Source organism: Bufo bufo, chromosome 4 (assembly GCF_905171765.1).
Source record: "Bufo bufo chromosome 4, aBufBuf1.1, whole genome shotgun sequence".
Lineage (NCBI taxonomy): Eukaryota > Metazoa > Chordata > Amphibia > Anura > Bufonidae > Bufo > Bufo bufo.
Window position 1 is genome coordinate 13,122,862 of NC_053392.1, and position 16,694 is coordinate 13,139,555.

At 44.7% G+C, this 16,694-nt stretch overlaps 1 protein-coding gene across 1 annotated transcript in view; it reads right to left on the reverse strand.

Moving 5' to 3' along the window:
- The window catches only part of LOC120997662 (zinc finger protein 282-like), a 394,601-nt gene that overhangs the window by 85,279 nt on the left and 292,628 nt on the right, over window positions 1-16,694 (reverse strand). The window lies entirely within an intron of this gene.

The following is a 16,694-nucleotide window of genomic DNA, read 5'->3' on the forward strand; positions in this document are numbered from 1 at the left end:
CAGTGAAAATGCTGGAGATATCTATGAGAACGTCTGTTACATCCACAAGGAGGACACGGGACCCTCGTTGTCATGATCAGTGGGGTCTCAGTGGTCACATATTTATCCCATCCTGTGAACAGGGATATCGTCGTCTTTAACCATTTCCAGACCGGGCCATTTGCACCCTTCCTGACCAGGCCATTTTTTGCAAATCTGACACGTGTCACTTTATGTGGTAATAACTTTGGAACGCTTTTACTTATCCAAGCCATTCTGAGATTGTTTTCTCGTGACACATTGTACTTCATGTTAATAGTAAATTTGAGTCAATATATTTCACCTTTATTTATAAAAAAAATCCAAACGTTAACGAAAAAGTGAAAAAATTCACAATTTTTTTATTAGAATTTCTCTGCTTTTAAGACAGATAGTGATGCCTCATAAGTTATTTACTAATTAACATTCCCCATACGTCTTCTTTATGTTGGCATCATTTTAGTAATCTAATTTTATTTTTTTAGGACGTTAGAAGGTTTAGAATTTTAGAAGCAATTTTTAAGAAAATTTACAGTCAACTTTTTTAACCCCTTAAGGACCCTGGGATTTTCCATTTTTGCGTTTTCGTTTTTCACTCCTCGCTTTCCCATAGTCCAACCTCTTTTTTTTTTTCATTCACATAGCCTAATGAGGGCTTATTTTTGGATGACAAGTTGTACTTTCTAATGGCACCATTTAGGGTTGCATAGCATGTAGAAGGGAGCGGTAAAAAAATTCCAACTCAACAGCTGTTTCATAGAACTTTTAATACTTGGGTGTGAAAATGAAAAATTACATTTTTGTTTTTACAAGCGAATGGTGCTTTAGGCCCAAACTTTCTTTCTTTTTCACAAAAGATAACAGGAGAATATCCCCCCAATTTGCTACCCATTTTCTCCTGAATACAGTAACACCCCAATTGTGGTCGTAAACTGTTATTTGCAGATACGCCAGGGCTCAGAAGGGAAGGATCGGCATCTGGATTTTCTAACATGGAATTTTCTGTCATGGTTTAAGAGAAATAACTTTTTTTATTTTTTGTTGAATGAGCTGCGTGACGGCTTATTTTCTGCGGGACAAGCTGTAGTTTTTATTGCCACCATTTTGGGGTACATTTGGCTTTCTGGTTGCTTTTTATTAAATTTTTAGGAGGTAAAGTCATTCACCGTTCATTTGATGGGGAAGATCATGTGATGTTTTTATAGATCCAGTCATTATGGATGCAACGATATCAAATACGTCTAGTTTGTATTTTTTTTTACGTTTTACACAATAAAAACTTTTTTTTTTTAAATCATGTTTTTGTGTTGCCATTTTCTTAGAGCCATATTTTTTCATTTTTATGGCTATAATCTTGTGTGAGGGCTTGTTTTTTGCAGGATGAGAGGATGTTTTTATTGCTACCATTTTGGAGTACATACAACTTTTTGACTGATTGATATAATTTTTTTGTGATTTGAGGTGACTAAAAATAATGGCATAATTTGTATTTGTTTTTTTTATTACACCGTTCACTTGATGGGGTAAATCACAATATTTTTGTAGAGCCAATTGTTACAGACGCGGCGATACCAATTATGTCTTTTTTATAGATTTTTAACATTTTACACAATAAGGCCGAATTCACACGACAGTATTTTTTCACGGTCCGCAAAACAGGGTTCCGTTGGTCTGTGATCCGTGATCATTTTTTCGTCCGTGGGTCTTCCTTGATTTTTGGAGGATCCATGGACATGAAAAAAAAGTCGTTTTGGTGTCCGCCTGGCCGTGCGGAGCCAAACGGATCCGTCCTGAATTACAATGCAAGTCAATGGGGACGGATCCGTTTGACGTTGACACAATATGGTGCAATTTTAAACGGATCCGTCCCCATTGACTTTCAATGTAAAGTCAGGAGTCCCTATTATACCATCGGATCAGAGTTTTCTCCAATCCGATGGTATATTTTAACTTGAAGCGTCCCCATCACCATGGGAACGCCTCTATGTTAGAATATACTGTCGGATATGAGTTAGATCGTGAAACTCATATCCGACAGTATATTCTAACACAGAGGCGTTCCCATAGTGATGGTGACCCTTCTAGTTGGAATATACTACGAACTGTGTACATGACTGCCCCCTGCTGCCTGGCAGCACCCGATCTCTTACACTTACGCTGCACCTGAGGGGTTAATTGTGCATATCATAGCCCCCTATAAGAGATCAGGGGCTGCCAGGCAGCAGAGGGCAGACCCCCCTCCCTCCCCAGTTTTAATTTCATTGGTGGCCAGTGTGGCCCCCCCCTGCCCCCCTCCCTCTATTGTAATATCATTGGTGGCCAGTGTGCGCCCCCCCCCGGCCCCACCTCTATTGTATTAATATCATTGGTGGCCAGTGTGCGGCCTGCCCTCTCCCCCCCCCCCCCCCCCCGATCATTGGTGGCAGCGGAGATTCCGACCGGAGTCCCAGTTTAATCGCTCCGATCGGTAACCATGGCAACCAGGGCGCTACTGCAGGCCTGGTTGCCATGTTTACTTAGCAATATTACAATATTAGAAGCATCATACTTACCTGCTGCGCTGTCTGTGACCGGCCGGGAGCTCCTCCTACTGGTAAGTGACAGATCATTAAGCAATGATCGGGGGGGGAGAGAGGGGAGGCCGCACACTGGCCACCAATGATATTAATACAATAGAGGGGGGGCCGCACACTGGCCACCAATGATAATACAATAGAGGGAGGGAGGGGGGGCCGGGGGAGGCTGCACACTGGCCACCAATGATATTACAATAGAGGGAAAGGGGCCGGGGGGGGCCGCACTGGCCACCAATGAAATAAAAACTGGGGAGGGAGGGGGGTCTGCCCCCTGCTGCCTGGCAGCCCCTGATCTCTTATAGGGGGCTATGATATGCACAATTAACCCCTTGTGTGGATCACAGCCGACTGTAAGAGATCGGGTGCTGCCAGGCAGCAGGGGGCAGTCATGTACACAGTTCGTAGTATATTCTAACTAGAAGCGTCCCCATCACTATGGGAACGCCTCTGTGTTAGAATATACTGTCGGATATGAGTTTTCACAAAGTGAAAACTCATCTCTGAAAAAGCTTTTATGCAGACGGATCTTCGGATCCGTCTGTATGAAAGTAACCTACGGCCACGGATCACGGACGCGGATGCCAATCTTGTGTGCATCCGTGTTCTTTCACGGACCCATTGACTTGAATGGGTCGATGAACCGTTGTCCGTCAAAAAAATAGGACAGGTCCTATTTTTTGGACGGACAGGAAACACGGATCACGGATGCGGCTGCAAAACGGTGCATTTTCCGATTTTTCCACGGACCCATTGAAAGTCAATGTGTCCGCGAAAAAAAAACAGAAAACAGCACAACGGCCACGGGTGCACACAACGGTCGTGTGCAGGAGGCAGGAGGCCTAAGGCCGAATGCACACGACTGTGGAACATGGACTTGAGAAGTCCGTGGTATCCCGGCCTGGCATCCTGAGAGCAGGAGCGCATGGCGTCAGTGTATTACTGTACTGCAGCGGCGCCTCGAAGCGCACGGTGTCATAGCAACCAATGACGCCGTGCGCTCCTGCAATCAGCAGGATGCCAGGCCGGGATACCACGGACCACTCACGTCCGTGTTCCATGGTCGTGTGCATTCGGCCTAAGAGCATTTTTAGAAAAAATAATCATGTTTTTGTGTTGAAATTTTCATAGAGCCATATATATATATATATTTTTTTCTGGCTATGGTCTTGAGTGGAGGCTCATTTTTTGCGGGATGAGGTGACATTTTTATTGCTACCATTTTTGGGGACATACGACTTTTTGATTGATTAACAATGTTTTTTGGGAGGTGAGCTCACAAAAAAAAAATCTGTTTTGGTGCAATGTTTCTTTTTTTACATTTTTTTACTGCATTCGCCTGATGGGGTAGTTCATATGATATTATTATAGAGCCGGTCGTTGGGGATGCATTGATACCAAATATGTCTATTTATTTATTTTTCTTCAATTGGGGGGACATTTTTATTTATTTTTTATGTGAAACTTTTTATTTTTTTAAAAACTGTTTATATTTATATTTTTTTACATTTTTTATTTTACACTGTGTCCCCCGTAAGGTCATACAAGACCTCTGGCGGATATTTAACTTCATTTTTTTTTTTCCCCCCAGAGAGGCTGTACAGCAGTATACAGCGCTGTACAGCCTCAGTGCAGGGCTGATCAAGGTCTATGGAAGACGCGCCAACTCCTGCACTCCCCCCGCCCCCAGCGGTCACATGATCATCGGACCGGGACAGGAAGCGCATAACGCTTCCTGATCTGTACAAGCGATCTAGAAGGCAGGGACACCTGGGAACTGTCCCTGCCTTCTCTCTGGGGTGCCCTACTGTCACTGGCAGCAGGCCCCCCCGCTCAGCAGCTGCACGATTAGCGTGCAGCTGCCATCTCTGAATGGACGTTCCAGAACATCCATTCAGAGATAAACCAACCGCCCAAGGACGTTTATAGTCAATCGGCGGTAGGAAAGTGGTTAATAAATCTCTTACTTTCCGTTGATGGAGTCCTTTATATTTGGTATTAATCTCTTTAGACGGCTCTAAGACAATATGGACCGAGCAGCGCGGAGGACACCCACAGGTCCGGTGTCACAGACTGTAAGAAATCCAGTATCAAACACTGTGAGGAGCTCCGGGCACAGACCGACCACAAGGATCATCATCAATTATTATTTATTAATTATAAAAAATCATTAATCAAAAAGGCAGAACACACGATGGACGGTCCAATCAATAATCAAACCACAGGACGAAGGCATTATTGATGGTTCAGGGGTAGACGGATGAAACAGAACGTAAAATGTAAAAATAACTAAAGAAAAACACAGTATATGATGGTCCAGATAAAGTATCATCTAGTATAACCTGTATAATACACACCAGCAGGGGGCGCACTGCGGGTAAACGAAGTGCACTTATAAATGGTGGATTCACCTAAAAAACGTCTAAAACCCGTTATCAATATATTGTGCCTAATAATGTTACTGCTAGTAGTAGTAATAGAGGGTTCAAGAGGAGTTCCAATGGCTTAGTGTAAAAATGCTTTATCTTGTTATATCTGCAATGTCCCGTATATTTCTGCTGACCTGAGATAACAGGCCATATCTCACAGCCACCACTAGATGGGGCTGGTATCACCCTCCATATAAGGAGTCAGCACAGTGCAGTGAGTGAGGAGAGTCTGGTCTAAACTGGTAGAGTCAGAGACAGCGCAGGGTTAGAGGAAGCAGAAAGATGTGAAGCTGACCCTTAGCAACGCCTGGATTCAGGTACCAGCCAGGGGGAGGCCTGAAGGAGAAAGGAACAACTGCCAGAAGCAAGCCAGATTTAACAGAGAGGTGTAGTGAAAGTCCAGTAGAGGTAACGTGTCTGAAGTGACTTATTGACTCTACAGCCTCCACGTTAAGGAGTAGCCTCTAATGCCTGACCACACACCACACAACTTGGCCCACTGTGACAAGCTGGATCCTGTGGAAGTGTCCTGTAAGTACAGCAACCTGCTCAAAGACTGAAGCAGAAGAGTCTCCCTGCTGTTAGGGAGAAAAGCCCTGTTGGTTTGCTAAAGTAAACTCTACACCCCGGGTCTGGGTGCTTGTGTGTGCAACTCAGTTAGAGAGGTGCAGCAAAGTGCTTTTCGGAGACAATTGTGCCTGTTACCTCAGATCTCAGCTGTGACAACTGTGAAATCTGCAGAAATGATGCCTGTGAAACCTCTGCCAGTCCATGCATGCTGAACCTATGATTAGGGTTGAGCAAATTGAGCTCCGGATCAAAGATCCAAAGTCGATTTGTTGCAAAACTTCTAGTTAATGCTGTATGGAGACCTGTCTCCGTACAGTATTAAAATTTATGGGCTTTGCAGAGGCAAAGTTTGTTAAGTCTGAAGTCGTGTGAGACTTTGGTGAAGAACTCCGGGCTTCGATTCAACAACTTTAAAAACATTTTAAAACAGGAATCTGCAGTCGGCTTTGGTACCGAGGTACCAGCCAGTACAGAAGCCAACTTCGGATTCCTGTTTTAAAATGGTTTTAAAGTTGTAGAATAGAAGCCCGGAGTTCTTCACCAAAGTCTTGCACGACTTCGGACTTTTGGATGAATTTTGCCTCCGCGAAGTTCATACTTTTTAATGCTACAAAAATAGAAAAAAGGGGAGCGTAAAAGGAGAGGTGAATTAAAAAGAGAAGAAGGGGGCAGGGTTGTGTTGGAAAAAGGGACAAAGGTAGGATATAAAGTGGCGTAGGGTGGAATGGAGGACAGATTAGGGGGACGCCAGGGGACACCTAAAGTCAAAACCAAAACCAAAGGAAGAAATGGTAGATTGTAAGGCTGCTCACACCTAGGTTCAGCCGGCCTGACTCGCAGGCCGCGATAATTAGTGGATGAACAAAAAAGAGGGGAAGAAAAGCTGGTGGAGCGCCAAGTATTGAAAGAGGATTAATGGAAATTTGATACCACTGATAGAGGCTTGTAGTGCCTCCCCAGAAATAAAGAAGACCAAACGGTGTATAGCCAATAAGAAATAAAGATTAAAAAAAGGATAAAAAAATGTGTTGTTACATAAAAACAATCATCAAAGTGAGTATGTTCGCTGTATTATTTAACAGATTATACATATACATGCAATCGTGTTTTACTCACTTCACCAGGGGGGGGTCGGCGCAAGATAAAGCTCAAGACATTTGATGCCAGGTAACCCCCCCTCGCCGAGGTCGCCTGTAGAATGTAAGTTCCCCTTGTCGTCCTCTTGATTGATGACTCACAGGACTTCAGACGTTGCACAAGGTAACTTTTATTAGATTAGCTCAATGCATTTCGGGGCATAGACAACCCCTTCCTCAGGAGCATATACACATAGACAAATACAGAGCAGCTTTTTATAGATGGTCGCATAAAAAAGAAGGAGGAGGAATCTCCACGTGGTGGAGCGCTTTCTCCCGGTCCTGTGACCCGGAACCGGAAGTGCGTTCAATCCGTGGAATGCATGTTTACTGCTTATATTCACATTAATTTAAAACTGACCCTAGGGCAAATACATGTGGACACCTAATTAATTAGTATGTCCGCACGGGTGACTGCCCAGCTATGTTCGGAGTTTCACCCCCGCTTCTGTAGGTAGTTTAGGGCCCTAGAGGTATGGGCCGGAGATTCACTTCTGGTCACGTGATGTCGGGTCAAGAATTGCATTCGGAACGCATGAAGGGCGATATGTGGCTTCAGGTCCTAACGGGGGCGTCTAGGGCCAGGAAAACCCGATGGTTAGAGGTATATTCAATGGAAAAAGAGGAACGGATAGGGATAGAGTGTAATACATATATATGGATTGGATAAAGGATGAGAATTTCTGTGTTCCACAGTGGAACGCAAAGTGTATGTGAACGATCCAATCAACTGAATTAGGGTTTACTGCGTTCCTCATTGGAACGCAAAAGAGACTAAATTGTAAATCATAACTTAATAGGGGGAGGGGATTCTTTGAAGCAGTAATACATAAAATAAGGAAGGGATTTTTATACATAGGAACCATAAATTAAAATAAAGATTATATATATGATAAATAATAACACATAATAGGTATATCTATGGAAAGGACAGACCAAAAGTTTGGACACACCTTCTCATTCAAAGAGTTTTCTTTTTTTTCATGACTATGAAGGCATCAAAACTATGAATTAACACATGTGGAATTATATACATAACAAACAAGTGTGAAACAACTGAAAATATGTCATATTCTAGGTTCTTCAAAGTAGCCACCTTTTGCTTTGATTACTGCTTTGCACACTCTTGGCATTCTCTTGATGAGCTTCAAGAGGTAGTCCCCTGAAATGGTCTTCCAACAGTCTTGAAGGAGTTCCCAGAGATGCTTAGCACTTGTTGGCCCTTTTGCCTTCACTCTGCGGTCCAGCTCACCCCAAACCATCTCGATTGGGTTCAGGTCCGGTGACTGTGGAGGCCAGGTCATCTGGCGCAGCACCCCATCACTCTCCTTCATGGTCAAATAGCCCTTACTTTCAAAGTTTTCCCAATTTTTCGGCTGACTGACTGACCTTCATTTCTTAAAGTAATGATGGCCACTCGTTTTTCTTTACTTAGCTGCTTTTTTCTTGCCATTATACAAATTCTAACAGTCTATTCAGTAGGACTATCAGCTGTGTATCCACCTGACTTCTCCTCAACGCAACCCCATTTATAAGGCAAGAAATCCCACTTATTAAACCTGACAGGGCACACCTGTGAAGTGAAAACCATTTCAGGGGACTACCTCTTGAAGCTCATCAAGAGAATGCCAAGAGTGTGCAAAGCAGTAATCAAAGCAAAAGGTGGCTACTTTGAAGAACCTAGAATATGACATATTTTCAGTTGTTTCACACTTGTTTGTTATGTATATAATTCCACATGTGTTAATTCATAGTTTTGATGCCTTCATAGTCATGAAAATAAAGAAAACTCTTTGAATGAGAAGGTGTGTCCAAACTTTCTGTACTGTAATATATACAGGGAGTGCAGAATTATTAGGCAAGTTGTATTTTTGAGGATTAATTTTATTATTGAACAACAACCATGTTCTCAATGAACCCAAAAAACTCATTAATATCAAAGCTGAATATTTTTGGAAGTAGTTTTTAGTTTGTTTTTAGTTTTAGCTATTTTAGGGGGATATCTGTGTGTGCAGGTGACTATTACTGTGCATAATTATTAGGCAACTTAACAAAAAACAAATATATACCCATTTCAATTATTTATTTTTACCAGTGAAACCAATATAACATCTCAACATTCACAAATATACATTTCTGACATTCAAAAACAAAACAAAAACAAATCAGTGACCAATATAGCCACCTTTCTTTGCAAGGACACTCAAAAGCCTGCCATCCATGGATTCTGTCAGTGTTTTGATCTGTTCACCATCAACATTGCGTGCAGCAGCAACCACAGCCTCCCAGACACTGTTCAGAGAGGTGTACCGTTTTCCCTCCTTGTAAATCTCACATTTGATGATGGACCACAGGTTCTCAATGGGGTTCAGATCAGGTGAACAAGGAGGCCATGTCATTAGATTTTCTTCTTTTATACCCTTTCTTGCCAGCCACGCTGTGGAGTACTTGGACGCGTGTGATGGAGCATTGTCCTGCATGAAAATCATGTTTTTCTTGAAGGATGCAGACTTCTTCCTGTACCACTGCTTGATGAAGGTGTCTTCCAGAAACTGGCAGTAGGACTGGGAGTTGAGCTTGACTCCATCCTCAACCCGAAAAGGCCCCACATGCTCATCTTTGATGATACCAGCCCAAACCAGTACTCCACCTCCACCTTGCTGGCGTCTGAGTCGGACTGGAGCTCTCTGCCCTTTACCAATCCAGCCACCGGCCCATCCATCTGGCCCATCAAGACTCACTCTCATTTCATCAGTCCATAAAACCTTAGAAAAATCAGTCTTGAGATATTTCTTGGCCCAGTCTTGACGTTTCAGCTTGTGTGTCTTGTTCAGTGGTGGTCGTCTTTCAGCCTTTCTTACCTTGGCCATGTCTCTGAGTATTGCACACCTTGTGCTTTTGGGCACTCCAGTGATGTTGCAGCTCTGAAATATGGCCAAACTGGTGGCAAGTGGCATCTTGGCAGCTGCACGCTTGACTTTTCTCAGTTCATGGGCAGTTATTTTGCGCCTTGGTTTTTCCACACGCTTCTTGCGACCCTATTGACTATTTTGAATGAAACGCTTGATTGTTCGATGATCACGCTTCAGAAGCTTTGCAATTTTAAGAGTGCTGCATCCCTCTGCAAGATATCTCACTATTTTTGACTTTTCTGAGCCTGTCAAGTCCTTCTTTTGACCCATTTTGCCAAAGGAAAGGAAGTTGCCTAATGATTATGCACACCTAATATAGGGTGTTGATGTCATTAGACCACACCCCTTCTCATTACAGAGATGCACATCACCTAATATGCTTAATTGGTAGTAGGCTTTCGAGCCTATACAGCTTGGAGTAAGACAACATGCATAAAGAGGATGATGTGGTCAAAATACTCATTTGCCTAATAATTCTGTACAGGGTGTACACTCACCTAAATAATTATTAGGAACACCATACTAATACGGTGTTGGACCCCCTTTTGCCTTCAGAACTGCCTTAATTCTACGTGGCATTGATTCAACAAGGTGCTGATAGCATTCTTTAGAAATGTTGGCCCATATTGATAGGATAGCATCTTGCAGTTGATGGAGATTTGAGGGATGCACATCCAGGGCACGAAGCTCCCGTTCCACCACATCCCAAAGATGCTCTATTAGGTTGAGATCTGGTGACTGTGGGGGCCATTTTAGTACAGTGAACTCATTGTCATGTTCAAGAAACCAATTTGAAATGATTCGAGCTTTGTGACATGGTGCATTATCCTGCTGGAAGTAGCCATCAGAGGATGGATACATGTTCTCATTCTGTTTACGCCAAATTCGGACTCTACCATTTGAATGTCTCAACAGAAATCGAGACTCATCAGACCAGGCAACATTTTTCCAGTCTTCAACAGTCCAATTTCGGTGAGCTCGTGCAAATTGTAGCCTCTTTTTCCTATTTGTAGTGGAGATGAGTGGTACCCGGTGGGGTCTTCTGCTGTTGTAGCCCATCCGCCTCAAGGTTGTGCGTGTTGTGGCTTCACAAATGCTTTGCTGCAGACCTCGGTTGTAACGAGTGGTTATTTCAGTCAACGTTGCTCTTCTATCAGCTTGAATCAGTCGGCACATTCTCCTCTGACCTCTAGCATCCACAAGGAATTTTTGCCACAGGACGGCCGCATACTGGATGTTTTTCCCTTTTCACACCATTCTTTGTAAACCCTAGAAATGGTTGTGCGTGAAAATCCCAGTAATTGAGCAGATTGTGAAATACTCAGACCGGCCCGTCTGGCACCAACAACCATGCCACGGTCAAAATTGCTTAAATCCCCTTTCTTTCCCATTCTGACATTCAGTTTGGAGATCAGGAGATTGTCTTGACCAGGAGCACCACCCTAAATGCATTGAAGCAACTGCCATGTGATTGGTTGACTAGATAATTGCATTAATGAGAAATAGAACAGGTGTTCCTAACAATTCTTTAGGTGAGTGTGTATATATATATATATATATATACATATAAACATAAATGTGAACATATTTTGCCCCTAGGGATACCTAAAAATAGTAGTAAAATGTTAAAACGAATGTAGTTTAGCCCTAAATTTGAGTAGGGATCGAGATGACATGTCATGGTCCCCATATTTCCATCACATGGTCTCCGTATATATCAAACGATACAAATAGTAAGTAAAGGGTGATAAAAATAGAAAATACGTATTGAGTCATCAATAAATAGTAATGTAATGCTTGTGAAATAGGTAATGGATAATGGTGAGTACGTTTGTTAGCGAAAAATGGCTTTTATGTTCCGAGGTGGCTCATATTATTATTCCTATTGTTGTTGGTGGTTTTCATTATATTTTCATTAGGCCTCATGCACACGACCGTTGTGTGCATCCGTGGCCGTTGTGCCGTTTTCCGCTTTTTTTCGCAGACCCATTGACTTTTAATGGGTTCGTGGAAAAATCGGAAAATGCACCGTTTTGCAGCCGCATCCGTGATCCGTGTTTTCTGTCCGTCCAAAAAATATGACCTGTCCTATTTTTTTGACGGACAACGGTTCACGGACCCATTCAAGTCAATGGGTCCTTGAAAGAACACGGATGCACACAAGATTGGCATCCACGTCCGTAGGTTACTTTCATACAGACGGATCCGAAGATCCGTCTGCATAAAAGCTTTTTCAGAGATGAGTTTTCACTTCGTGAAATCTCATATCCGACAGTATATTCTAACACAGAGGCGTTCCCATAGTGATGGGGACGCTTCTAGTTAGAATATACTACGAACTGTGTACATGACTGCCCCCTGCTGCCTGGCAGCCCCTGATCTCTTACAGGGGGCTGTGATCCGCACAATTAACCCCTCAGGTGCTGCACCTGAGGAGTTAATTGTGCATATCATAGCCCCCTATAAGAGATCAGGGGCTGCCAGGCAGCAGGGGGCAGACCCCCCTCCCTCCCCAGTTTAAATATCATTGGTGGCCAGTGTGCGCCCCCCCCCTCCCTCCCTCTATTGTCATATCATTGGTGGCCAGTGTGCGGCCTCCCCCGGCCCCCCCTCTATTGTAATATCATTGGTGGCCAGTGTGCGGCCTCCGTCGGCCCCCCCTCCCTCCCTTTATTGTAATATCATTGGTGGCCAGCGTGCGGCCCCCCCCCCCTCCCTCTATTGTAATATCATTGGTGGCCAGTGTGCGGCCTCCCCCGGCCCCCCCTCTATTGTAATATCATTGGTGGCCAGTGTGCGGCCTCCGTCGGCCCCCCCTCCCTCCCTTTATTGTAATATCATTGGTGGCCAGCGTGCGGCCCCCCCCCTCCCTCCCTCTATTGTAATATCATTGGTGGCCAGCGTGCGGCCCCCCCCCCCTCCCTCTATTGTAATATCATTGGTGGCCAGTGTGCGGCCTCCCCTCTCCCCCCCCCTCGATCATTTGTGGCAGCGGAGAGTTCCGATCGGAGTCCCATTTTAATCGCTGGGGCTCCGATCGGTAACCATGGCAACCAGGACGCTACTGCAGGCCTGGTTGCCATGGTTACTTAGCAATATTACAATATTAGAAGCATCATACTTACCTGCTGCGCTGTCTGTGACCGGCCGGGAGCTCCTCCTACTGGTAAGTGACAGATCATTAAGCAATGCGCCGCACAGACCTGTCACTTACCAGTAGGAGGAGCTCCCGGCCGGTCACAGACAGCGCAGAAGGTAAGTATGATGCTTCTAATATTGTAATATTGCTAAGTAACCATGGCAACCAGGCCTGCAGTAGCGACTTGGTTGCCATGGTTACCGATCGGAGCCCCAGCGATTAAACTGGGACTCCGATCAGAACTCTCCGCTGCCACCAATGATCGGGCGGGGGGGGGGGGGGAAGAGGCCGCACGCTGGCCACCAATGATATTACAATGAAGGGAGGGAGGGGGGGCGGCGGGGGAGGGCGCACACTGGCCACCAATGATATTACAATAAAGGGAGGGAGGGGGGCCGACGGAGGCCGCACACTGGCCACCAATGATATTACAATAGAGGGGGCTGGGGGGGCCGCACACTGGCCACCAATGATATTCAAACTGGGGAGTGAGGGGGGTCTGCCCCCTGCTGCCTGGCAGCCGCTGATCTCTTACAGGGGGCTAAGATACGCACAATTAACCCCTTCAGGTGCGGCACCTGAAGGGTTAATTGTGCTGATCACAGCCCCCTGTAAAAGATCGGGTGCTGACAGGCAGCAGGGGGCAGTCATGTACACAGTTCGTCGTATATTCTAACTAGAAGCGTCCCCATCACTATGTGAACACCTCTGTGTTAGAATATACTGTCGGATCTGAGTTTCACGATGTAACTCAAATCCGATGGTATGTTCTAACATAGAGGCGTTCCCATGGTGATGGGGACGCTTCAAGTTAAAATATACCATCGGATTGGAGAAAACTCCGATCCTATGGTATATTAACTCCTGACTTTACATTGAAAGTCAATAGGGGACGGATCTGTTTGCAATTGCACCATATTGTGTCAACGTCAAACGGATCCGTCCACATTGACTTGCATTGTAAGTCAGGACGGATCCGTTTGGCTCCGCACGGCCAAGCGGACACCAAAACGACTTTTTTTCATGTCCGTGGATCCTCCAAAAATCAAGGAAGACCCACGGACAAAAAAACGGTCACCGATCACGGAAAAACAGAACCCATTTTCGCGGACCGCAAAAAAAAAAACGGTCATATGCATGAGGCCTTAGAAGTAGTTCTATTTTTATTTTTATCTGATTGGGTATTATATATTAGTTTAGTAGTGGCTATATTCCAGGGTTTCGTTTAAACCAAATGAGGAAAGGGTATTGAACCTATAGATCCAGTACACTTCTCGTCTGCACAGTTGTGTGTGTGTGATAGAGAGACCATAGCAATAGGGGTCAATTTTAGCCCCAAAAAGTCACCCGTGTGTGCTTCAGAAAAATGTTTGGATACTTCGTGTTTCAGATATTGTCGTTGGATGTTTGAGCGATGATTAATAAGTAGAGTTGAGCGGACACCTGGATGTTCGGGTTCGACGGGTTCGGCCGAACTTCACAAAAAAGTTAGAGTTCGGGACGCGAACTTGACCCCGAACCCGAACCCCATTGAAGTCAATGGGGACCCGAACTTTTGAGCACTAAAATGGCTGTAAAAATGTCATGGAAAGGTCGTAGAAATGTGGTTAAGAGCATGGCAAGTGCTCTGCAAACAAATGTAGATAGAGAAATGACTTTAAATAACATAAAATACGTAAAAATAAAAAATAATAATCTTGATCTAGGAGGACCAGGTCCATATGGAGTAGGAGGTTGAGGAAGCGGTGGACGTGGCGGTGCAGGTGGAAGTGGCGGTGGAGGAGGAGGAGGTAGCCTACACTGCTTTTTTGTTTAATTTTTATTTTTTTAAATTAGGGTACACTCCAAAACATTGGGAAATATAACCCTCCAGTCGTGCTAAACACACGTTCAGACAATACACTGGTGGCAGGGCAGGCCAGCACCTCCAAGACGTAAAGGGCAAGCTCAGGCCATGTGCCCAATTTGGAGACCAGGAAGTTGCAGGGGCTGACCCCTGTCAGTCAGTTCGTGTAGGCGTGTGCACACTTACTGCCCCACCATGTCACACGTCCCCGTGATGTTCACGATCCAATTTGATATCTGCTCTATCAACTTTTTATGCGCCTACCATGGTGATCACGGGTGGCGGGGAATCAGGGTTCCAGTCCGGAGAGGGAGCGTGAGAAAAAGACCAAATTTAAGGGAGATAAATTAATTTAAAAAAAATTGGAATCGAGCAGAAATGTGGGAAAAGCTATTGAGGCGCAAATGTGGTACAAATTACAGAAGCCCAAATGTGGGCCAAAAGAGTCAAGCGGAAATGTGGGAAAAGCTATTGAGGCGCAAATGTTGGCCAAAAGAGTATAGCGGAAATGTGGGACAAAGTATTGAAGTGAAATGTGGTACAACTTGTTTAAGCATTGAATGAAAGGAGGTGGCGCGCATCAATTACAGAAGCATTTCAGAAATTTTATTCCCTGTCACCTATGCAAGAATGTAAAAATTACAGAAATGTATTAGGCTGCGTTCACACGGGTGAGATTTCCGCGCGGGTGCATTGCGGTAGCTGAACGCATTGCACCCGCACTGAATCTGGACCCATTCATTTCAATGGGGCTGTTCAGATGAGCGAAGATTTTCACGCATCACTTATGCGTTGCGTGAAAATCGCAGCAAGCTCTATATTCTGCGTTTTTCACGCAACGCAGGCCCCATAGAAGTGAATGGGGTTGCGTGAAAATCGCAAGCATCCGCAAGCAAGTGCGGATGCTGTGCGATTTTCACGCATGATTGCTAGGTGACAGTCTATAAACTGTATTATTTTCCCTTATAACATGGTTATAAGGGAAAATAATAGCATTCTGAAAACAGAATGCTTAGTAGGTGATCAATTGAGGGTTAAAAAAATAAATAAAAATTAACTCACCTTCTCCTCTTGTTCGCGTAGTTCTCCCGGTCTTTAGTTCTTTAAAAGATGAACTATGGGCTAAAGGACCTTTGGTGACGTCAGATCACATGCTCCATCACCCCGGGAGTCTTGAGTTTATCCTGGAGGTGACCCCCCTTGTGAAGTGAGTGAAAAAGCTCTGAAGCTTTTATTATTTATCATTTGTTTTTATACATTGATCACCTCTATATATTTATTCTCATTTAATATCACAGATTGGAAGTTTGGCGCTCATCCTTCTCCTTCCTGGTGTCGTTTCTTTCACCTCACGGGTTACGAATTTAGTTTTTTCTGTTCTATGTTCATTGACTTAGTCTTTAAACTCTGTTTACACTGATTTGAGCTGCCTACTTCCTTTTTAGCGACCTATTTCTTCACATTATCACAGTCCTGTTGGCGCCCGTCTTTCCTTCTCTTCAGGGGCATTCAGTTGATCCCCTTATTGAGTTGGGATAACCTCGTTTTCTTTTTTTCTTTTTTACGCCCTTGTTATCGGCAGTGGCCATGTTGGTAGAGTACTCGAAACAGCGCAACAGGGCACACAGGTCTCGCATGGAGGCCCAGTCATTGGTGGTGAAGTGGGGCTGTTCCGCAGTGCGACTGACCCGTGCGTGCTGCAGCTGAAACTCCACTATGGCCTGCTGCTGCTCGCACAGTCTGTCCAGCATGTGCAAGGTGGAGTTCCACCTTGTGGGCACGTCGCATATGAGGCGGTGAGCGGGAAGGCCGAAGTTACGCTGCAGCGCTGACAGGCGAGCAGCAGGGTGAGAACGCCGAAAGCGCGAACAGACGGCCTGCACTTTATGCAGCAGCTCTGACATGTCGGGGTAATTTTTAAGGAATCTCTGCACCACCAAATTCAGCACATGCGCCAGGCAAGGGATGTGCGTCAAACCGTCTAGTCCCAGAGCTGCTACGAGATTTCGCCCATTATCGCACACCACCAGGCCGGGCTTGAGGCTCACTGGCGCCAACCACTCATCGGTCT